This window comes from Galleria mellonella, unplaced genomic scaffold (genome assembly GCF_026898425.1).
Source record: "Galleria mellonella isolate WM207_F2 unplaced genomic scaffold, CSIRO_AGI_GalMel_v1 utg83, whole genome shotgun sequence".
NCBI lineage: Eukaryota > Metazoa > Arthropoda > Insecta > Lepidoptera > Pyralidae > Galleria > Galleria mellonella.
The window spans coordinates 2,142,082-2,167,450 of record NW_026442162.1 but is presented as its reverse complement, the minus strand read 5'-3'; the positions used below and the strand labels follow the sequence as shown (position 1 = coordinate 2,167,450).

At 35.0% G+C, this 25,369-nt stretch overlaps 1 long non-coding RNA gene across 5 annotated transcripts in view; it reads left to right on the top strand.

Moving 5' to 3' along the window:
- LOC128202251 (uncharacterized) overlaps window positions 1–25,369 on the top strand; it is a 413,441-nt gene that overhangs the window by 27,335 nt on the left and 360,737 nt on the right. For all 5 annotated transcript variants that reach the window (XR_008253673.1, XR_008253676.1, XR_008253677.1 and 2 more), the window contains exon 2: window positions 10,158–10,192. This is a non-coding gene — a long non-coding RNA (uncharacterized LOC128202251). The remainder of the gene's footprint in view (window positions 1–10,157; window positions 10,193–25,369) is intronic.

Sequence of the window (25,369 nt, the reverse complement as noted above, 5' to 3'; positions counted from 1 at the left end):
GGTTTAGAAGATTAACAAAAATAGCATTTATACAGATATTAGTTAGCTTTTTAAGGGATCTTGGAAGGACAAATAATTAAGCTGACGGCCCACTAGATAGGAAGTTGCCCTGTAATTGTTATTTATAGACGTTAATAGTGGCATACTTAATTTTAATCTATCTGTCATAATTTTATAACATTCAGGTATTAGCATTAGTGGTTAGGAATTTTTAAATTCGTTAATACATTATTAATATGGGGTCTTATGATACTTGCGACATCTATTTCCATGTATGTCATTGGTGTGAACTATCGCCGGCTTGTATAAAGTCAGCATACTCGACAAGGCCACCGTCATGTCAAGTTCGCTGTACATACATATTCCGCTAAGCGCCGCTGCCAAGCCGCTACAGTAACAATAATGGCAGAGCCCCATTGTTTGGGTCCGTGGCACATTACGCTTTTGTCTCTGCCCTCTCCCGTTCCTGACAATGCGGCCAGGAAACAAGTGAGCCTTTATTTCGCCTCTTTTTGTCTCTGAGTATCGCTGCTTATTGTCTTCATTCGATTGTTCGGAGCTCTTCAGAGGGCACATTGTTGTGGACTCCGTCGTTAGATGAGCGCGCATGTGCAATGTTCTAAGTCGTTTGAATATTAATATGGCCATAGAGTGAAAGTTGGACATGCGGTTAGGATATAATTATTTCTAAGTAAAAAAAAACTAATACGAATTAATTTATACGCAAAAGAGTCACGAAGACGTCATTGCTTATTGAATTTATTGCTCAATCCATAAACCAAAGAGTATTGTATTATTTTGTTTGTTGGTACTTGGTAAAACTTTGAATTTCATAGGCTACGGTAACTGTTTTGCATCACGGGAAAAGGGATTGTTAGGAATGGGGTCTAACAGCCTCACAGCTAACAATATACCTTATCAGCTCGACCTCGAGCGGTTCCCCCTGGAAACCATCGTTAATCGTAATCGTTATTTCTCATTCTCACCTATCATGTCTCACGGTGCCCCGCCAGTGTATATCGATAGCACAGGTGAGATGGGGGGAAGGAATTGTTAGTAATGGTTAGGTTAGTCCCCATTGCTATCAATATAACCTATCAGGTCGACCTCCACGTGGTTCCCCCTGGAAACTATTGTGACTAATTTATTGTTGAATTCGTCACGATGGACTAATTGACCTGCCTTTTCGTCCTTACTTATCACTTCTCACCGGTACCCCGCCAGGCAGGGTTACCATGTAAAAAAAAGCACTGGCGGGATTAGTATTCCATTCTCGTCCAAATAAAAAAAAATGCTTAACACCATGTGGACTGTAAGCATGTTTACTTACAGCTTACCTGAAGAACAAGTTTACGGCCCACCTAATAAAAAAATTTCAAATAAAAAAATGGCAAACAGAGAACGGGCTCTTATAAAGCATCTAAAATAAATTACGCTTACGCTATACAGTGAGACAATGCGGTCTGTATCCTGGGTATCTTATCAATCGGCGATGATTTCAGGGCAATTTTCTAGCTAAAAAACCTTTATTAAATAGATATTAAAAATTATCTGATATTTATTATATCATCAAAACAATAAAAATTATAAAAGCACCCAGCAAATGTAGTATTATAAAATATTAAATATGAAAATTTATACAATTAATAACATCCACCACGTATGCTATTTTTTTTAATGGGTGATAATGGAATGATAACCCCACCTGCGCTATCGGTATACATTGGTGGGGCACCAGTGAAGGATGATAGGTGAGGATGAAGCAGGTCAGTTAGCCCATCGTGAAGAATTCAACAAGAATTATTCACGATGGTTTCCAGGGAAACCACGTGGAGGTCGACCTAATAGGGCATACTGCTAGCAATGGGGCTGTCAAACTCCAGTGCTAACAGTCCCTTCCCCCCTTCACGTATGCTATTAGAATTTCTATTCACTTCTGCAATTACTTGCGATGTTAAACTTACAGTTGGAATAGATTTGGCCAGACTGATCGATTGAGATTTACCTGCTATGCTATATTATATATATTTGTTTCAATTTATTAAAGGAATCTATCGAGTTATAGATATACTCATGCTAAGGCATCGAAATAAGTTTTAAAATAAGTTCTTATTAACTTCCTCGGAGTAGAGTATTGATGAAAGAAACTGAGTGTAAAATTATATGTACAATCGTATGTTGATAGTGCAGGCGGGGTTACTATTCCATCGTCACTCATTAACGTAACCTACCTGTAATATATTTGAATATACACAAAAAAATATAAAACGGAAAAAGTTGTTCAACAGCTAAGAAAATATTAAGTAATATAATGTGTTTGTTGTGTTATATATTTTAAAAACACATTATATTTTAAATAATTTAGAACAGTCTTCTATGGTAAAACGTATGAAACAATCTTTAAAAATGCCTATTCACTGAAACAGCTTTTTTATAATATTACCGCTTTTTTATAATATTATTTTTTTATAATAATATTATTATTATATGTAATAATATTATATTAATATTATTATATATTATATTTTTTATAATTATTAGTTTCAAATCAATAACCTTAATCCTATTAAATTTTAGAAGTTGTTTTTACACTACAGCCACTTCTTTTCTTATTTTACTAGTTTCATGGTAAACCTCTGTTATTTACAGGCCAATGGATAAAAACAGTAGTACTTGAAAAATATATTTTGAATATGACAACATAAACGACATTTGGGCAAGCCAGGGCATCTTTCAATTATGATAATTCATTGCAGATCTATTTATTATATACGCGCACGAAACCATATTGCGATTTAATTTTATACAGCGTCATCTATCGATATATCGGTACCTGCGGGAAGTTTCTTGTAATGGGTCTGTAGATTCAGTTCCAATATTAGATCTTACGAATAGTTATTTTCTCAAATCAAGACAAAATGTGGTTAGGATATTATTTTTTTTTTAATTTTGAACATCTTGTCCTGTGATGATCATATGATAACCTGTTGATTGCAAGCCTGATAAAATTTACTCTATATTTTTATACCTCAATGTTATCAAATTGAGTATCTATTAAGGATAATGTCTAAATCGTGATGACTTTTCACATGCTTTTTGGAAACTTATCACTTCCATAAAGTTACTTTTGTTATCATAACACCCAATGATGGTCTCCTATTAGGAAAGAGTTATTCTATGAGATGTCAATTTTAGTTTCCTACATTATCTTGCTTACCAGTTTGGTGATGGCGTTTATTTCTAGTTTTCACTCCTATGCAGTGTTCTGCTTTCTTTTTTATTCTAATCATCACTTCATCACACCATATGACTAAGAAAATTAATGATAATATATCGTATTTGCAATCCACAACCATATACAAATAATTACAATAAACAGTAATAAAATTATTAATTCCTCTTGAGTTTCTTTTTTGTACAGAAACTTTTGGAATAAAAACTAATAGGTCGGATAGATTTTTTTAACAGATTGACAGTGACTCCGTCTGCGCTATTGGTGTACACTGGCGGATCACCAGTGAGGGATGACAGATGATATCTAATGAAGTAGATCAGTTGGCCCATCGTGATGAATTTAACAATAAATCAATCACAATGGTTTTCAGGGGGAACTGCGTGGAGGTCGATCTGAGAGGGTATATTGCTAGCAATGGGATTGATAATCTCATTGCTAGCAATTTACTTACTAGGTAGGAGGTACTTACGTAGTAGTACTTTATAACCTTAGTCCCCACTAACTACTTTCTGGAGATGTAAAAAGTGGTGACGTGGTAAGTACTTAATTATATTTTCTCAGGAGTTACTGATAATAGAGACTAGAAGCCATATTGTTAGTACGTTAGCGATTCCGCCTGGAAACTTCTTGTCGATTATTGGTGAATTCATATCTCACTGGTACCCGCCAGTTAGCGCAGGCGGTATTACCATTCCATTATCATAAAAGAATATATTGATATAATGCGGAAATTATTAATTCCTCAATAACACACGATGATAACACGCCGTCTTTATCTGCAAATGATACAAGCTACACCAGCATCTCTAGTTAGCATTGTTCGCGAGGCCCCATTGTGCGGCTGCTTTGTTGCGGGCACGCCCCGTTTTTTCCTATCCCCCCTCGAAGCGATGTGATGTAGCCTGAAAAACTACAAGCTACAAGGGTTGCTGTTGTAATTTTATTCACTACAATGAATCGCCCGTTAGTTTTCGTCTATTTTTTTACCCTAGATTACAATTAATTGAACGTTACAATTAACGAGGATTCATAGTAGGTATTTGGTTTTTGAATTCCGTAAATATAGAAGACTTTTAAATGTTTGTTATATAATTATGAATAAATTGTACAGACATTAGGTACTATTCTTAATGTAATGAATAAATGAACATAATTATCATATATATTTGACTTAATATTATTTGAAATTGTGTTTTTATTTTTTGTTGTAAAAATATAAAAAAGTAGCGAATTTATAAAAGAGGAAGTTCTTAAGACGATGGACTTTTATGTGTGCACGCGCTCGTGCTTATGTGCATGCGAGTGAGTGTGCGTGCGTGCGTGTGCGTGCGTGCGTGTGCGTGCGTGCGTATGTGCGTGTGCGTGCGTGTGTGTGTGTGTGTGTGTTTGTTTATTTGTGTGTGTGTGTGTGTATGTGACGCGAATATTGAATACATTTTAACATTTTACAGATACAACCGCATCAGTCATAAATCTGATGTAACTGTACTTGTGAAAGAATATTATATTATCTACATTAACAAAAATTAAGTATTATTAAGATAGAATAGTACTCAATAAGTAAGTAGGTATCTTATAATCGTAATAGCGAGAATTGTTGAGTGTTCACAGTGAGCCGGTTACAAAGTCAACCGCCGCGTCCCTTTCTGCGAAACACCCATTCATATTTTCCGCGTTTTCCATACACAATATTGCGACTTTGTGAGGCAGCGCGCTTCTCAAGTCTCCAAATAGTCCATTGACGAGCTCCCAGCAAACTCGCTATAGCGAATTAACACTATTCATAGGAAGTTTTGAAAGAGGACTACACTCTCATACAATTTGGTCGCATTCATAAAGATTCACTCCTTAGCTAGCTCGATGAATAGCTTTATGTTCTGTATTTAAGTTGGAGTTATATGTTCGCTTTCATATTAATGATTTCAAAGAAGCGCCTGTCGTTGTAAATTGATTGTTCGAATATTTTTAGGACGCCGGAGACAAATGTTTAGTTAAACAGTAATATAGTGTGATGAACAGATTAGACATTACCAAAAAGTGATATAACGACATTATATGAGTACAAAGGACGGAATGAAATTGGATGTTTTGTTTTAATCAACATTAGTAATACATTTTTAAATGTATATTTACAGATTTTTAATTAATATCATCATCAGTTTTTCTATACACCGCTGAGTAAAGAACGGCCCATGTATTTACTACCAGCAACACATTTGAGGTTGCCACTTCATCTAGTGGGAGATCGTAATGCACTACGTTTGCAACTAAGTGGCGCCATTCAAAAACAGTTCACATATGACGTTGTATCTTTCCTTTGTTCTTGTCGATTAACAACAGTTTCAACAGACTGAAGACTACACTAGACACTGAACTCAGGACATCGACTCAATGCAACTTTATTTACAAGTAAATTACAATGCCATTAGCTTACCCTCGACTTGATGGTGTAAGGGACAATTAACGCGCCACAATAGTGAGCTCGTATTGTTGAACTATCGCGCTAGAAACAGTTGTTACAGCCGGCTGAAAGAACTGCCAACTCATGAAACAATGCCCGGACCAATTGTTTTACTAGCCGACCGCTTTTTGTCATCATGTAGGAAATATAGAGATGGTCCAATAGGAAACGGCGCGTGAAAACACTTTTTTTTTATCTAATTCCTTACGAAGTAAAAGATATTATATAATATATTTATTTATAGCCGTTAATAATAATGGATGGTAATGGAATGGTAATACCGCATGTGCTAACGGTATACGCTGGTAGGGCACCAGGGAGGGACGATAGATGAATATGAAGCAGGTTAGTTGGCCTACCGTGACGAATTCAATAATAAATCAATCACGATGACAGGGGGATCCGTGAGGAGGTCGACCTGATAGGTCGTTGCTAGCAATAGTGCATATAAATCCCATTGATAACAACCCCTTTTCCCCTATTTATATCCGTGTAGGTCCCTTCCTTCTTTAGGTCCTGCTTTCTTTTTCTGTGGGTGTTGTAAGAGGCAAATAAGGAAGCTTATGGTCGAGGTATAGGCAACAACGGCCCTCTTAAAACATCGCCAAAGCCCAACTGCGGTTGCCAACCCGCCTGCCAAGCGTGGCAACTACTGGCAAACCCCTTTTTATGAGGAGACAGTTAGCGGCTGATACAAATATTTATTTCTGTAGCACAGGTTTTAACCTATTTTAGACACCAGCTCCTCACAGCAGAGTTCTGTATTCATTTAATTAAATTTTTATCCTAAGTACCACATGTGTAAATCTAAGTTATTTGTGAGAAAACATAAATAAATACATTGTTATTATTTAATCGTTAAAAATCTATTCAGGTATCTTACTTGTAAATATACTTATTCTTAACTTACCGTCAAATAGTGGAGAGTAGAAAAAAATCGATATAGTTATTACAAATCTGTAGAGGTCGAATGAGTGTACATAGAAAAAAAAACGCTAAAAACTAAGTTAGGGGATGTTAGATATTTATATTTTTTTTTGTTTTATCGTTTGTCTGCTTATCTGTTTGTCTGTTTGAACGGGCTAATCTCCGAAACTGTTTGACCGATTAAAATGAAATTTTGTATGATGATACTCTAAATTCTCGGTTAATATTTCAGATATTTTGTACACGAAAAATTAAAAAGTTCCCATGGGATAGTTAAAAAAATACAGTAACTTGTACAGCTTTTTACACAACCTACTTAAGTAAAGTCATTTTGACTTAAGGCAAAGAGTGAGAACGACACGTATTTTTTTAATTTTGGTCTAATATTCCCAGACAATAAATAGGTACATACGTCGATACATACTAAACAGGAATAACAAATACCACGCGGAAAAAGTCGCAAGTATCAGCTAGTCTACAATAAATACTATTTATAGTAAACTTTTTGTAGTTGTTTTTTGTATTTTTTTTGTAATTGTTTTCTGTAACAATTTGAATTGTCATGTATTCTGAGTATGATAAAATAATACAAGTATGTATTATGTCCTCAGGAATGACAGTGTATGAGGGGTATCATGGGCGACATAATATGCTCTGTTATATCCATGGTATAATAATAATAATTGTGTCTATCGACAGTTATAACTTTTCATCAGATGGACAAGTTGCAAAAAAATAAATGTCAATCAACAGTGTAAGATATAGTGCAAACTTGAAACAACCAAGCCCCCTAGCCGGAGTGGCGATGGTAAATAATATTTTCCTATTATTACACAATATAATAAATACTTGAATGATATGAATTTGCTTTCATTTCCTCGAGTATTCCATTAAACGTTATTCATTCATATCATCTCAAATCATGGTCACAAATGGGCCTTTCGAATCAACTTTCACTCTTCTGAATGGTGTTAATTTTCTTCTGAATTGGCAACACCCGAGTGTGAGTCAATAGAAGATTCGGTCGACATCGGAGTACAAAATTGTATATGGTAAATGTGGAAAACATAAATGGAGGCTGCAAAAAGCGACGAAAGGAGGGTGATTTTCTAAAGGTTTCAGCTGGTTTCAATAGGCCACTGTTTAACATTGCTCATTGAGCGATATTTTCTGTTTCCTTTTGAAAATACGAGCCTTCTTATACAAATAGGCCCTCTTGTGAAAGGGCAAAGGAAACTTTTAAACATCTTCACTTGAAACTCGGTTTTGTTCTATGATCTGAAAGGACGAAGTCTTACTATTGAGTTTAGATTTAGTTTAAAATAAAGAGGAAAAAAAACGAAGAAAATTGCGTAAGGTTTTCAATTGTCACATTGAAGTAAGACTATGAACTTGTACATTGTGCGGTTTTTCTTTGAATTATAAGTTTTACGTTTCGAGTTTATAGCGAACTTGTCTTTGTTTAGTGAAAAGTTTTTACAGGCAGATAAAAATCAGCAGTTTTAATTCATGTCATACATTATTATATATTTTGTCCATCAACAATAACACGTAACAAAACATACAAATAGTTACTGCAGTTTTAAACCGTTTCTCTCAATAGTTATAGAACTTGAAGTCTCAAATACCTATCATAGAATACATATCGCAGTTAGTTTTGTCGACTTGATGTTTTTGAGGATCAGAGAGACGAACTTAGGATATCACGCCAAGGTCACTCAGTTCACAAAAGTCCTGCAGTCCAAGCTCATACGTGCCACCATCACAACCAATACTCGAATCCGGGCTTGAAAGGTTTTTACTGGCATTTTCGTTCTTCAGATTGTAGCTTTCGTCATATATTTATTATATTAATTTTACCAGAGGGAGACTTTTGTGCAGTGAAGCAGTTGTATTTGTATGGCTGTGTTTCGGTTTGAAGGGTAGGATATAGCGTGAAGTTACTGGGTACAGAGGAACAACACCTTAGTCCTCAGGAATGGCAACGCATGGGGGGTATCATGGACGAAACAGTATACTCTGTTATGTCCATAGTACTGCTCATGTCTATAGGCGACGGTTACCATTCTCCATCAGGTGGGCCGTCAGCTTGTTCGCCATTCTAAGTTGTATAAAAAAAAATTTAGTTTATTGAATAATGATATTATTAGACTTATTTTACAAACTGATATCGAAATAAGTATGTAATTTTGTAATAAAGTGTAATTTTATTGTCCTGGCTCTTATTAATTTTGCACTCGTAAGATATTTCTTTTTAATGGATGATAATGGAATGGTAACCCCACGCGCGCTATCGGTATACACCAGCGGGGCACCAGTGAAGGATAATAGGTGAGGATGAAGTAGGTCAGTTAGCCCATCGTGACGAATTCAACAAGAATTGTTCACGATGGTTTCCAGGGGGAACCACGTGGAGGTCGACCTAATAGGGCATATTGCTAGCAATGAGGCTGTCAAACTCCATTGCTAACAATCCCTTTCCCCCCCTCGTAAGATATTAAGCCAACCTTAAAATTTTCCTCTTTAGATCGCTGCAATTCTAGTTCAATCACATTTCTTTATACAAGAGTTCTTTATAATATTAAAAAGATATACTTTCGAGCTATCGTTAAGGACAAAGTTTTAGTTATTTTTTTTCTAATAATGCACATATATTTTATGTAATTTCGAATGGCAAAGAAGGTGACGGCTCTCTTGATAAAAAGTTATAATCGCGGCCTATCGACATGAATAGCAGTATAGATATCAGAGGATGTACACTGTGAATTCCATGGTACCCCTTACGTCTTGCCATTCCTCAAATGTAAGATGTTATGCCCGCTAATTTTATTCGCAAATCCCACACTTTAAAAAAGATCACTATAAAATACCGAAGCGACGATTTTTTGGACTATCTACCTCTTAAAATTGTCTTTTGCATCATATGTGCGGAATATTAATAAAAATGGCCGTGTGGTCCCGGCATAGTATAGGCCACCTCTTCATTTCCCGTGGGTGTTGTAAGAGCAAACTAAGAGTTGGTGGGAAGTAGCGTCCCTTTTAAAACATCTCTAAAGCTTGACTGCGGTTGCCAATCCGCCTGCCAAGCGTGACAACTACGGACAAAACCCCGAAGGGGAGGCTTATGTTCAGCAGTGGACAGTTAAAGGCTGATGTAACGATTAATAAAAATATTTTAACAAGAAGTGTACAAGTATCTAAGCAGAGATACAAAATAGCACCCTGTTTTGTTCTATAGTCTACACTGTATAAAGAAGATACCAGGTGCATGTATATATATTTGTATGTTAGGCAATATCTTTGCCAATTCTTAACTGATTTTGATTATTCTTCTTGCAATCAATAGCGTTAACTCGTGTTTGACGCGTATTAATGTTGCCGTGTTTTAAACTACAATAGATAGTTATTGTTTTTTTAATGGAGCGACTCAGCTTGTGTTTCTATCAAGAACAAATTTTTCATTATGATGTCTTTTGTCATGTTTTTTGTTTTATTATTTCGAAAATGATGTTTTAAATACATCCTCGGTTACAGGTACCTACTGTGACATTGGGCTCTTCAGGATGTGGGTAAGTAGCTAATTTATTATTTACTCTGCATTGGGAATGGAATTCTAGTTAGGATTCCATTAATACATACAAATATTATTATAAACAAATAAGATTCTCGTATGAGTACTTTATTGTTCAGTCTATCTAACTTTCAAATTCATGCATCCATTATAGTCTAATGCAGGAACAAGACATCTTTACGATCATAATTATAATATTTAATTAGATTATATTATTCATATTTCATGCCCGTACCGAGGCGGATATATAATAAAGTATCCATATAACTATATTGCTTAGATATCAATTATATAACTTGGTACTTATTCAAAATGATTTTACCATAATTTTAAAAAAATGTTAAAGGTACGTCAGAGTCACCCGGCTGGCACTATGATTTACCAACTTTTTTTAATAAAATAAATACTCGTTGATGTTAAACAAGAATGGTTTTGATATGATTAGTAGATACACCTATCATTTTGTAATATCCTTAGTCTATTTTTTCTCAAACTTTTTTCTCGCGACCCACGAAAAAGCCCAAAACCCCATCACTAACAAATAATATAAAATATTTTTTGATATTTATATCTTTAATAACGAATTTATATTATTTTCATTTATTAACAAACGCAACCCACTCAAGAGTCGGGACCCCCCTATTGAGAAACGATACCTTAGCCTATACGATAAACATAGTAGGTAAGTTCATTAAATTCCCTTTACACAGTATCGTATATATTGTGTATGAATTTTTGTAAATAACTAAAATATGTCACTGATTAAGGCCACGAGAAATATACCGCTTCCGCCGCGCTTATGAATTTCAATAGCGATGAAAGGAAGCCTGGCCCAATCACCGCTCCCCCGCTGACGCCAATTTCTTCCTATTCATACGTTTTGCCTACACGTTCGAACGTCATATCCGGATTCTTGTGTGAGCTGATTTTGTTAGATTTTATAATGACAGGGAACATTTAAATTTACTTAGATTCTGTTTTAACAATGCGAGCCGACGACTGTCGGGTTGAATCCGAGGCGTGTACTTATGTTTACAAGTGACTTTAATTTGGGATCTATACCAACAAGCTGTGATGAAAGATTTTGTACCTACTATGATTTAAAGATGACAAAATTTTTTGAAAATGTGACATTGGGGTAGTCATATGTTTAATATTTTGTCTATATAAAATCTTTTATAACATTTTGAACTAACAGAAAGATAGGTTCAAGTTTAATGAGTGTAACAGCAAAATAGGCTGTATTATTTATCCACAATATATATAACATGTTACGTAGGGTAATATATTTTCATAGTAATTTAATTACGTAATCCTAACTTTACATTTATATGATATATTAGCAATATAAAGGTTGCCTCTAAGTATTAAAGAGAAATGAAGCACAAATACTCACAGTTCATTTAGTTTTGAAATCATATTGTTAAACCATATTTACTTATTTTACTTAGAATATAATATATAACAAATAATATAAAATAAATACCCCATTTCTGTTAATCCATTAACACTTATTTAATTACAGCTTTTTTAGACTTTTTATTAACAATAATTGTGATATATTTTATATAATGATTACGAGGTTTACTATGCTTGTTCACTCTTGATATGTAAGGGAGCTCCGTTCTGTTCAACGGTTGGACAAGAAAAGCCTCCCCACCCGAGTAACAATCTTTTTATATCTACACGGCCGAATTCGAGAAACAAGTCAGCGAAACCACGTGTTTTTACAATTTTATCACTTTTTATTCAAGTATCATGATAATAAATAATTATAAAATGATTTAAAATATAATGTTTTATGGACACTACAAGAATAATTTATTGCAAAATTTGACATAATAAGAATTATAATATTTTAAATCTTTTTAAAGTAGTCAATCTGATTTTTATTAATAAATGTAGGTACACATTTTGACACAAGATGTTTAAGAAGTTTTATATAATAAAAAAAAAAATTAACAAGTGTATAATCGGATAAAAAATATTTCAACAAAGTGGCAAGTTTAATTAATAACACTGATCTTAATATGTATAAAATAATTCCGTGTAGTGTCATGATGTTCATTTATGCTATGTTAATCTTAGAAACTGTTACTCTGATTTTAATGATTTTTGTAAACGTGTAGTGTTTGCTACAACTTGACACATGTTACAATAGTTTTTATTCCGAAAAAGTGGCGCTGTTGATTTTATTATCTGTGCCACTGACTACGTATCTTCTTGTTAATCATGGGTTTCTACCTAGTTTTATAGTTATTTATTATATTTATTCCTTATTGCACAATAAAATTTATACGAGTGGCGAGCTCAATGCTATATTCACTTCCAGCTATTTTTTAATAAAAACAGAAGGCGATTGAGGGGTTGCAGTGTCTTGTGTGTGTATGTATTTTTCAGTTCTTCTTCTCTTGAATTGGTGTGTGATGTCATTTTTCTTTCAATATTATATTTTTCTTTTTCAGCTTTATAAGTGGTAAACACAAAATGTTTTATTAGGACTGCATGGACTACTGGTTTTACTTAACAGTCAAAGAAAATATTTATTCATATTTCTAACAAAACACCTTTTCGACAGAATAAATTTATAGAACAATAGAGCAGGACCGCGTCTTTATGTCAGGCATACTCAACTTGCGGCCATCTAATTATAAAATAGATACGAAGTATCTTTAGGGCGCGTTGAGAATCCAATTCGACATACCGTGACATGTTTGACTAGATTTAAATTTCTTCTGAATCTGATAAGAACATATGCCTGTTTTTGTGTGTGCAAACCTTTGCCAAGGTTCAACTACCAACCAGGGAAGCAGATGAGATATGTAGGATTTCTATCCATTAAAAACACAGCTTGAAGCACCATTTATCAAAGCAATGGGATTGCATCAATTATGACTTTGGCTTGAATAGCAATGGTCTAGGTTATGAGCTCCTCTTTAGACTATAAATTGATTTTAGGTAATCCTGCAGGCGAGTCGGGGGATATTAGTAACGGGAATTAGTAACCCTATTACTAACAATATACCCTATCAGGTCGATCTCCTCGCGTTTCCCCCCGAAAAACCATAATAAAAACCATAGTAATTGGTTCATTGTTGAATTTGTTACGATGGGCTAACTGACCTGCTTCATCTTCACTTATCATTCCTCACTGGTGCCCCATCAGTGTTTAATGATAGCGCAGGCGGCGTTACCGTTCCATTATCATTCATTAAAAAACCCTGCAGGCGAACACCCTAGTCTTAGTATGGGATAATGGAGAAGGGGCCTAGATCCAGTGTAGTATTTATAAAATTTATATTTTTTCATCAAATCCTAAAAAATGGGTATAAATTAATTATATATATTAAGCCCTTCACATTTTTCTGACTCGTAGCAGGTATGTACTACATAATTTTTGTCCTAAGAGAAGTCTTATGTCCTACTATTTGTGTCCTTTCTTACTATATTTGTGTAGGTATAAGTATAAACACCCTTGCATTATGTATGTGCATTCAAATAATATGTATGGGTGTTTGATTGCGACCCACAGTTTTGTAATTGCGACCCAGTCAATGAATGCCTTGGTTAAGGCTTGTTTTACACTGTTCTACAATAATGGCTGTTGAAATCCGTAATTTCTTTGATTTCAGTCTATTGTGAGCCTGATAAAGGCGACACTTTTCAGTCGCTCCCGTCTGAATGAATACACCCATTATACCGACACAAAAGTGGATATTACAAACAAAAACATCATTGCCACCGTTATTACGTCCCGTAAAAACAATTTGAAGTATACTCCTATTATGATTCAGAACAATGTATAAAATATTTTATAAAAAATAATTCGAAATTGAAGTTGTATGGTAACAAAATTATAATCTGGGTTTAAGAACCTACAACAGAGGAGAAAGATTCTTAGAGTGGCAACCCCATACAGGCAAACGTGTTGCATGACCTGCCCATATAGAGTGACAATCTCAAATGTATTGCAGAGAGTTTTTTTTTATACCACTGAGATGGCAAACAAGCATACGGCCCACCTGATGTTAAGTGGTTACCGTAGCCTATGAACGCCTGCAATACCAGAGCTATTACGCGCGAGTTGCCGACCATGAAGAAACCTTTTTACCCTCCTTTTGAAGAACCCTATGCTGTAGTCTCTTGGGAAAACCTCGGCAGGGAGCTCATTCCATAACCTGAGTGTTCGTGGGAGAAAACATCTCTGAAACCGCGTTGTACGGAACCATTTTGGCTGTAGGGTATGAGGGTGAACTCTCTGTCGATGGCGAGCCGTACGATGATAGAAAGTTAGTGAATATAGGGGTTTGGGATTGTTCCTTGGCAACGAACATGGCATGGCAAACTATGGGGTAGGTTTATGTAGAGGTGCGTAATATAATATATAGCAATATCTATATATTTTAGTTATAACTATATACTGGTCCAATGACAAATATATTGAAAGTCTGTTATTCAAAAAATTATATTGGATAAGATATTAAAAAATAGATATCCGATCAATATGGTTGATATTGAAATTTTTTTTATACAACTTAGAATGGCAAACAAGCTGACGGTCCACCTGATGGAAAGTGGTAACCGTCGCCTATAGACATGAGCAGTACCATGGACATAACGAGAGTATACTGATGTACATTTAACGAAAATGTATAGAGACGAATAATTGATGCGACCATTCGATTGTCCTGACGAAACATTAGTACAAATAAAAAATTAATTAATTTATTATATATTTCAATTTATATTTACGTTCCTTTTAAAACATCATCAGATCCTAAACTGAGGTCACCCCCTTCCTTTTCCGTCGTAAGAGGCGACTAATTGAACTGAACGGTATAGGGATGGGCAGCAGCGTCTCTCTTAAAACATCTCTAAAAGTCTAACTGCAGTTGCCAACCTTCCTGCCAAGCATAGCAACTACTGGCAAACGCCCTCTTATGGGGGAGGCTATGTTCAACACTGAACAGTTAACGGCTGATCCAAAAAAATTGTCACCACATCTGCCCTTCATACGCTTTCTGTTTTTACCTAATGGTTAGCTGGTAGAGAATGCCATATGGCATTAAGCTCGCCACTTGTACAAAGTTTTATTGTGCAATAAAGAATAAATAAATAATTTCATTCAAAACGTGTTTCTGTGGTAATTTGTTCAAAACCTGTTTAACTTTTTCTTAAGTTGTCTTAAGGAGAGAATCCCTCTCCTAAGAGGAAAAAAATTTTCGAGAGTAATTCAAAATTACTCTTACTAAATTTGAATTACTCTCGAAATTTTGTTGATGTGAGTTTGAATGATTGATTGATTATTTGATAAGAATTATTTTGTTTAATTCCGCTACTATTAGTAAGAATGTGACTGCCAGCACTCGAAGATTGACCACCACTATTACTACCAGAAGTTTAACAACCTTCCATATTAGCCATCAATCTCCGACTGTCATTTGGTTCATGCACGTTTTGCGACATATGTTTCTTCTCTAAATGAGGCATATTAAAGCAAATTTTTGCTGCACCCAAACTGCGAAAAACTGCGAAATAAGTAATTCCAGTGTGGCATTAAACAAAATAATACTAATCAAATAACCTTTATTGCATATCTTATGTAAAATATACACCTAATAGTAAATTATTATTAATAATTAATAGTAGTTATTATTATTGTTATTGTAATATCGTCATAATTTCTTATTTTGAGTAATAATTTTGGTTAAAAATTGCATTGCATAACTATTTGTTTTTAGGGCTTTTTTGATAATTACTCAAAAACAGTACTAGTTAGAAACATCGATATATATATTTTATATACTTTTGTAAACTAGATTTGGTTGGGGATGGTTTTTTCCACATTTTCGATTATGACTAAAAAAACTACGCAGCATAAAAATAAATAAAAATCAGTTTTAAAATATACAAACGAAGCCCATTCATATGATACTTTACTTGAATTAATAGATTATATCTATTGCAATATGTGTAGGTTAACAATTTGTAAAACTATTCCAGATCCGATGGCTTTAGTATTTGCTGAGATATAGCCTTGTGGCCCACAGTGTTATACTATAATAGACAGAACGCCTGGACGGACAACATCGTACCATAGGGATTCTTTATAGTAAGAAACCCCTAAAAATAACCCGTCGTCAATATTATCATTATTTATTTATTCTTAACAAAAATACATTGTGTTGAATATGCACAAATTATTGAAAATTACATATCAATAAATATATTATATGTTCATAGTAATACAATAATTCAGTCATGATTACAAATAATTGTAACTTTTATTTTGTAGTTATTATTTAGTTAAATTATGAAACTACCACTTTTTAGATAATGTAAGTAGGTACTTATACATTTATTTACTTGGTCTACGGATATGATAGCTAATCATGATATGTAGGATAGTATTCTGTCGTCATGATTTTTAATTTTTTGGATATGTATTAAATGATAACAGTAATAACAAAATAAAAAATTGCTAAAAATTTATTAACTTGGTTTAAATAATTGTAGGAGTGTCGCCATCTAGTGGAATATGAATAAACATCAAGTTCTGCAGAAACAACTAGAACTAGTTACTCCACGTTGGAAATACTCATGGTGTTGATACTTTTCGCTAGATGGCGTTTATTAGAATACATCGAGTTGTTGCGATTTTGTTTATTTCGTACGATTTTCACTCCATACATACCTAGGTACTAGGTACAATAAAAATAAAACCAGACAGAGATAGCACATTGTTTTGATGGCATCCATTTTGTAAAAAAAATACCGCTAGCTTGATGCTAATGCCCTTTTACTTACATCTTTAGATACTTTGGGTTTTGATGGTTCTTATGAAGTAGGTAACTATAAAATGTATTATATTTTTTTTGTGCCAGTCATTTTAAAAAAATCCAACTTACTCCGATATTAGAAATCACTGTTGACAATTTAAATTAATCTGAGAGACGGTAGTTCCGACTGTATATTTGACTTTTTAGCCTATTGTGATCACCTTAGGTTGAAATGTGTAGAACTGCAAAATGCCGAAATGTGGTCATCTCGAGTGTTTGATAAACGTAAGAATCAACGTAGGTAGTAACGGGGATTAAAACCCCATTGCTAGCAATATATTTATCATTATTATGTCCATTTCCACACAGTTTTAACTGAATATCATCGCAGTTCCCACTGGTCCTCTAGCGGTAACGCGCAGATTCGGATGTTGACTCGACCTCCTCACGAGGCCCACACGGTCTTCTTAGATACTACCATGTTTCATTCCTAATCAATTCATTACTCGTCTTTACGATGACCCCACTGATTTCATGTCATCAATCATGGCACATGCTAATGTCATCGTCAGGGGGGAAAGAGATTGTTAGTAATGGGGTCTAACTGACCCATTGCTAGCAATACACTTTATCGGGGGGAAAGGGATTGTTAGTAATGGGGGTCAAATAGCCGCATTACTGGCAATATACCCTGTCAGGTCGACCACGTGGTTCCCCCTGGAAACTATCGTGGTTAATTCTAGTGTAGTAGTGAATTCGTCAAGATGGACTAACTAACCTGCTTTCATTCTCATCTATCATCTCCCACGACGACTTACCTAAAGGATGGAGAAAGTCAGCTAGGGATAGGGGAAAGTGGAAACAGTTGGGGGAGGCCTATGTCGACAGACAACCTGACTAACATAATGGTTGCTAGAAAGCTACCTTAGTAATAAGTAGTATATAAGTTAAAGTAAAAATGTCAGAGAATAAAGGCTTTATTATTATATTATTATTATATATCATCTCCCACTGGTACCTCCCCAGTGTATACCGATAGCACAGGCAGGGTTACCATATCATTATCAAACTTTAAAAATACACCTTATCGGGTCGACCTCTACGCGGTTCCCCCTGGAAATCATCGTGGTTAATTTTACTGGAATTCGTCACGATGGGCTAACTGACCTGAGGGCCTACGTTTTCTGAACGTTTGAAACGTTTTCCGAAATTTCGGTTTCAAACGAAACACAAATTTGATGTTAAAATTACATAATACATGCCGTTTGGAAATATTAAAAATGTTAAAATATTGTTCTTTTGGACTTATGTGATAGGATGTATGACGAACGAAATGTTAAACTCCATTTATTGGTCTGATTTTGGTATAAGCAAAAACACGAAATTGAGTCCGAAATTTCGGAACTTCATTTCATGGTAGACCCGCTGCTTTCATCATCACCTAATCATCCCTCACCGGTGCCTCGCCAGCGTATACCGATAGCGCTGGCGGGGTTACCATTCCATTATTACCCATTAAGAATGTCATCGTCATATCATCATATCAGCCGTTAACTGTCCTTTGCTGAATATAGGGCTCCCCCTAAACGGGTATTTTGCCCAGTTGTTTACTTTGTATCGTAGGTATCGTATTTATTTAGGATAATATTTTCTGGGCAGTTTTGATGTGTGAAAATGGTATGGTAACCCCGCCTGCGCTAACGGAATACGCTGGCGGAGCACCAGTGAAGGGTGATGAATTCATCAGGAATTAACCATGATAGTTTCTAGGGGGAACCGCGAGGAGGTCGACCTGGTTGGGTATATTGCTAGCAATGAGGTTCTTAGTCTCCATTACTAACAATCCCTTTCCCCCCATTTCCTGGGCAGTAGGTAAGAGTAATTAGTGTGATTGGAATCTATTGAATAGATGGAGCTAGTATCTATTACAGTATAAAGAACTTTAATAAGAATGTATATAATAGATACTAATAATTTAATGTCTACTTAACTATCTACTTATTATTGTTGATGTTTTTATTCCTTCTTAAAATCTTTAGCTATCACTAAAAATACTATTTGGTATGTTAGTAATCTATGTAGGTACTTAGCATTAAGATAAGCGTGGCGTTGATTCACAATATCGTTTCGTTTCCACTTATAAATAAATATTTATTTTATTTTTAATACAGATATTAGTTAGTTTAATAAGGTATACTTACTTATCTACCACCAAGTCTCTTGCAGAATAAGCAGCGTGTAGGAAGATAATAGAAAAATATTAAGTATTACTGAGTAGGTATGACTTTTTATATAATACATAAAAACTGTAAAACATAACTGAACTACAGATTATAATAGATTAAAACTGAGAATTTGGCAGTGTAAAGTATGCTAAATAAATTTAGGACAATTTTAATATATGTATGTGTTGTAACAATTTTTAACTAATAAATATTTTGGTAACTGACAAATTTATAAGTTTTCACATATATAGAACAATACAGAAGTAAATATTGCTCCCCGAAAAAAATTTTTTTTACAACACGGGGCGCATACGAGCATGCGGCTCACCTGATGGTAAGTGACTACCGCCGCCCATGGTCACCAACAACACCTACGGCATTGCAGGTGTGCTGCCGGCCTAATAATAAATACCGATAATCCCCGAAAAATACCGATTCAATCGTGGTAAAACTGAATTGTATTGTCTTTACTTTACGTTTTTTAAAACTAATAATCACAACCGTGAACTAGACATTTTGATTTATTAAAAAACAAACTACTTAAGCAATTTTAATGAATTTCTATAAGACCAATCTGAAATATCCTTTCAAATAACAAAATAATTTTCCAAATCGGTTTATAAATTATGGAGTTAACAAATAAGAAAAAATACAACCGAACTGAGAACCTCTTCCTTTTTTGAAGTCGGTTAAACCATAGAATAATACCAGATATTATACTTTTGTTTCACCTATAACAAAACTTTGGGGTAATTACCGAACATAAATAAAATAAGTACCTGCCCACCTTATCTGTGATATTATTTGGTGCAAAGATGATAAAAATTGAATGTCTAGCCATAACTATTGCCTGTGTTTTTGTCCGCATCATCAATCCTAATCCCATTAGCAGAACCATTAACGTTTCACTGCTGAACGTAGGCCTCTCCCATGAGGATACTTTTGCTAGTACTTGCCGTGTTTGACAGACGAGTTGACAACCACAGTTATTTGGTGATGTTTTAAAAAGGATACTGCTTTACTCGCCTTTTATGACACCGGTTTTGCTTATAAAGTTCAGTATAGTTTTTTTTATACAACTTAGAATGACAAACCAGCTGATGGTCCACCTGATGGAAAGTGGTAACCGTCGCCTATAGACATGAGCAGTACCATGGACATAACAGAGTATACTGTTTCGCCTATGATACTCCCCCCATGCGTTGCCATTCCTGAGGACTCAGGTGTTATTCCTCTGTACCCTGTAAATTCACGCTATATCCCACTCTTCAAACCGAAACATAACCATGCAAACACAACTGCTTCACGGTAAAAATACGAATGGGACAGAGGAACCCAAGCAATAGACTTTTGTACAAAGTCTCCCTCTGGTAGATGAGGATGAAGTCAGATTAGTTAGGCTATTGTGATGATTTCAATAAAAAACACGTTTGTATCAACGGTGAACGTCCTGATTTCTCTTCTCAACAGCCTTTGTCAAAAGGGACAGGATTGGGGATTAACGGCTCCATTGCTAACAACATATTTTTTTAAACGAATTATAATGGAAGGATGATAGATGAGGATGAAGTAGGTCAGTTAGCCCATCGTGGCGAATTCAACAATTGTTCACGATGGTTTCCACGGGGAACCACGTGGAGGTCGACCTAATAAGGCATATTGCTAGCAATGGGGCTGTCAAACTCCATTACTAACAATCTCTTTCCCCCACCATTGAGGGTTGATAGATAAGGTTGAAAAGGCAGGCCAGTTAGTTCATTGTGATGAATTCACTTGGAACAGAACACGATTGTTCCCAAGAAGAATCGTGAGTCGCATATGTCAATAACTAAGGCGGGATTAACAGTCTACTTTTATCTCTTTGAGAAAAGGGCCCTTTTCGCATCCATATTAGGACCATAGATCATTATCTACGGTCTGTACTGTCTATGCTGGTCGGTATGTCAGACTATATCTATTCTTCGCTTTTGCATCCATTTCTTGCCGGTTGGTGAATGTCATCCGACCATCTCTTAGGTATAGTCATCTTATGTTTAAAAACTACTAGAGTACTACATATATATTTTTTATTGTATAAAGAAAAGAGCAATTTTGACAAAAAAACACATTAACTTATGTGCTCTCTCCTCCGGTTATTATTTTAGCAATAAATTACGCAGGTTATTCTTGTGGTTTTATCTAGTATAGTATTATATTATCTGTGGTATGATTGCTCTCTCCCACCGCGGGTATATGCTCTGAGCCTTCACTCCAGCACTCTTCTAGCTCAGCGATTTTATTTCATACATACATATCTGTCACAGAAACAGGCAGAAATCTTGCAATAATATGTCTTGCACGTCTTCACATCCATCTCTCTAAATTTGATAATACAACATGACTCAATCTAAGGACTCAACATATTTTGTAACTGCTTATAATGTCTCTGTTGTTGATATTTACTGATATTTATTTACTAAGGCGCTTAACTAATATTAATGTGAATGAATATTTTTATTTACTTGTGATATGTTCTTAGTTGTTACGTAGGTACATATAGCTCGTTAAGATCATGATATTTACACTAGATATCAATGTAGACAATTACGTTATCTATCTACTTACCATATATAAACAAAAATCAACAACATGTATTGATTTATATAAGTAGTTTTTATTATTATTATATCAGCCGTTAATTGCCCACTGCTGACACGTAGGCAGCAGCGTACAGATGTTGCATCTCTGTGCATCTTCTACCGAATTTATCGTGGGGAGTGCTCTGAAGAATTATTTGGATTAATACCTGCTGCTGATTTTCACCATCGTACAACCCGCCATAAACTAAAAAACATCCCAACCATCTGGACGAGTGGCGGTCCTCCACCGTGCGTTTTTCAAGGCACTTTCTCCCACGCACAACCACTCTTTTGAATCAACTTCCAGCAGCAGTATTTCCGAACCGATACGACAACATAACCTTCAAGAAAAGAGCATATTCCTTTTTAAAAGGCCGGCAGCACGCCTACAATGCCGTAGATGTTGTGGGTGACCATGGGCAGCGGTAGTCACCATAAGGTGAGCTGCAGCCTCGATTGCCCCCTGTGTTGTAAAAAAAAAAGCCGCAGTTTCTTTTTAATGGGTGAAAACGGAATGGTAACACCGTCTGCGCTATCGGTAAATGCTGGCGGGGCACCAATGAGAGGTGATAGCATGGCAGCAGGCCAGTTAGCCCATCGTGAAGAATTCCACGAAAATTGACCACGATGGTTTCCAGGAGGAACCGCGTGGAGGTCCATCTGATAGGCTACATTACTAGAAATGGAGCTGTTAGACCCCATTACTAACAATCCCTTTCCCCTGGCAACCGCAGTTAGGATTTGGTGATGTTTTAAGACGGACACTGCCAATCGCTCTCCCATTAAATTCTCTTAGTCGCCTTTTAAAACACTTACAGAACATGAAGCGGTAATTATTATGGTAGGTATTAATAAAAGATGCAACGAAAAGACTCATAATTTTATTCGGTTATTCGAAAATCAGTGAAAAATATTTGTAAATGATAAATTTAAATACCATTTTCTGAAGAAAATGGAACAAAATAAATAGGAAATAAATATCAACTGCACATTATACTACGACACCTACCTCCAAACTAAGCACAGGTTTGTACTATGGGTATAAGGCAACTGGTAGGCTTTTAAATACCCAGTGTAGGACAACCCCTCATTAGAGAGGGAAAAGGGATTGTTAACAATGGAGTTTGACAGCCCCATTGCTAGCAATATATTAGGTCGACCTCCACGTGGTTCCCCCTGGAAACCATCGTGAACAATTCTTGTTGAATTTGTCACGATGGGCTAACTGACCTGCTTCATCCTCACTTATCATCCTTCACTGGTGCCCCGCCAGTGTATACCGTTAGCGCGGGTGGGGTTACCATTCCATTATCACCCATAAAAAAACCCTCATTAGATGGAGTGACGACCTCAAATGTATTGCAGGGAGTCAGTGGATACAGGTGGTTCAGGACCGTTACTTATGGCGATCTATGGAAACCTATGGATATGGATCTATGGAGACTTATGTTCAGTAGTGGACGGATAATGGCTGAAATGAAGATAATAATGATATATGAAAAAGAATACCCAGACATCATTGAAAATAGAGATATTAATAAATTCAAAATGTTTTGATAAAGCAGTGATCGAAACTGTGACCACTGGAAAGTGCCTCACTTTCTAGTGGTCTACTACGCCACCAAGTTCACCATAATGTAATAAAAGCCTAGATTTTATGTTCTATGGTTAATATATTTATTTTCTTAAAAAAATATAATTCATTTATACGACAAAAAACAAAGTTTTACAAATATGAATATATTACAAGTGACGATAGAATAAAAGTTAAAAGGTACAAAATGACCTACAAAAACAATTACATTTACCAGAGGGAGACTTTGTACAAAAGTCGTTTGCTTGGGTACCTCTGTCTCATTCGTGTTTTTACCATGAAACAGTAGTGTTTGCATGGTTGTGTTTCGGTTTGAAGGGTGGGATATGACAGTAAATTTACAGGGTACAGAGGCATAACACCTTAGTCCTCAGGAATGGTAACGCATGGAGGGTATTATGAGCGAAACAGTATACTCTGTTATGTCTATGGTATACTGTTCATCTCTATAGGCAACGGTTACCGCTTTCTGTCAGGTGGGCCATGAGCTTATTTGCTATTCTAAGTGGCAAAAAATACATAAATTGTAATAAAATTGTCTCATTAGGAATTAAACTGCACGTATAGAAATATTTATATTTTTTTATATTATATTTGTTTTCCTGCTCTATGTTAGACTATTCCCTAATGAATTTCTCTCTCACTGCATTGGGTTGGCTGGAAGAGATCGCTTTCAGAGATAACTCCACCCTTGCCAACAAGTAGTTAATTGCTGTAAAACTTGTTAAACTGTGTAATTCTTAGTAACATTATAAATGTGAAAGTCGGTTTGTTTTACTTTATTTTGTTACCTTATAGTGCCTTAACGGTTTAACCAATCGCTATGAAATTTGGCATACACATACTATATGAAATTGTGAAGGATATAGGCTATCTATTATATATATATTTTTATCCTAGTTACGCGGACGAAGTCGCGAATAAAGACTAGTAAAGAATATATATAAAATACGTCGACAGACGACGGCGTGTTTCATATAGTCACAATTTTTAAATATCTATTTTAATTACCTATTTTTGAAATTGGAATGTTGAAACGTGTTAAATGTAGAAGTTAGGATATTATAAGTAGAATTTACATAAGTGATAAATATAGACCTACACTAGAGGAAATATTATCAAATGCAAAGACAATCTCATTTGTGTATCTCCTACATACAATTCAGATTGTGTTTAATAAAAAATCAATTACAGCTAAATCAGATATTTTAATTTAAAAATTAAACTACTGAATTGATTTTGTATATATCCTTTCAGATAAAAAAAAAAACCAAATCGGTTTATAAATGTACAATGTAAATGGTTACAAACAAAAAAAAAATACAAACAAATTGAGAACCTTTTTTGAAGGCGATTGAAAAGAACAGGCGAACTGAGAATCTGCTGCATTTTGTATGTACGAGTAGATGTTTTTACGTAATAGTTTTTAAAACACTTTCAAAAGGAAACGTTTGTCAATTCCTTTGATTTTTTATTTGTGATTTTCTAATACTATTACATAGCTAGTCTTGAATGGATTTTCACAATTCTTTGCATTTAATAAGGTTTTGAAGCAAAATCGAAATTACGCAGTATTTACGATGTATCTACGCAGTATCTATGAAACATCACACCGTTTATAGACACGTACACGATTGAAGTCGCTTTTTTATTGAGAGAATACTCATTGTTACTCGATTTTTTTAGGAATAATACTATTGGGCTGATAGAACCAATTACTAATAATTCCTATTCCCTCACACGAGTAGGTTATATTCTAACTTACCGCATAGGTAACTTTATGTATTGATTCGTGCGGGCGAAACTGCAGTTTTGTTAGTTTGAAAATAATTATATTCAAACTTTTAATATGACTTCGCGAAGTCAGTGAACGATTGACAAATATTGAAACTGTCGAAATTTTAAAATTATTGGCAGATTTCTTGTCTTCCAACCTTGTACACGTAGACAACATAGGTA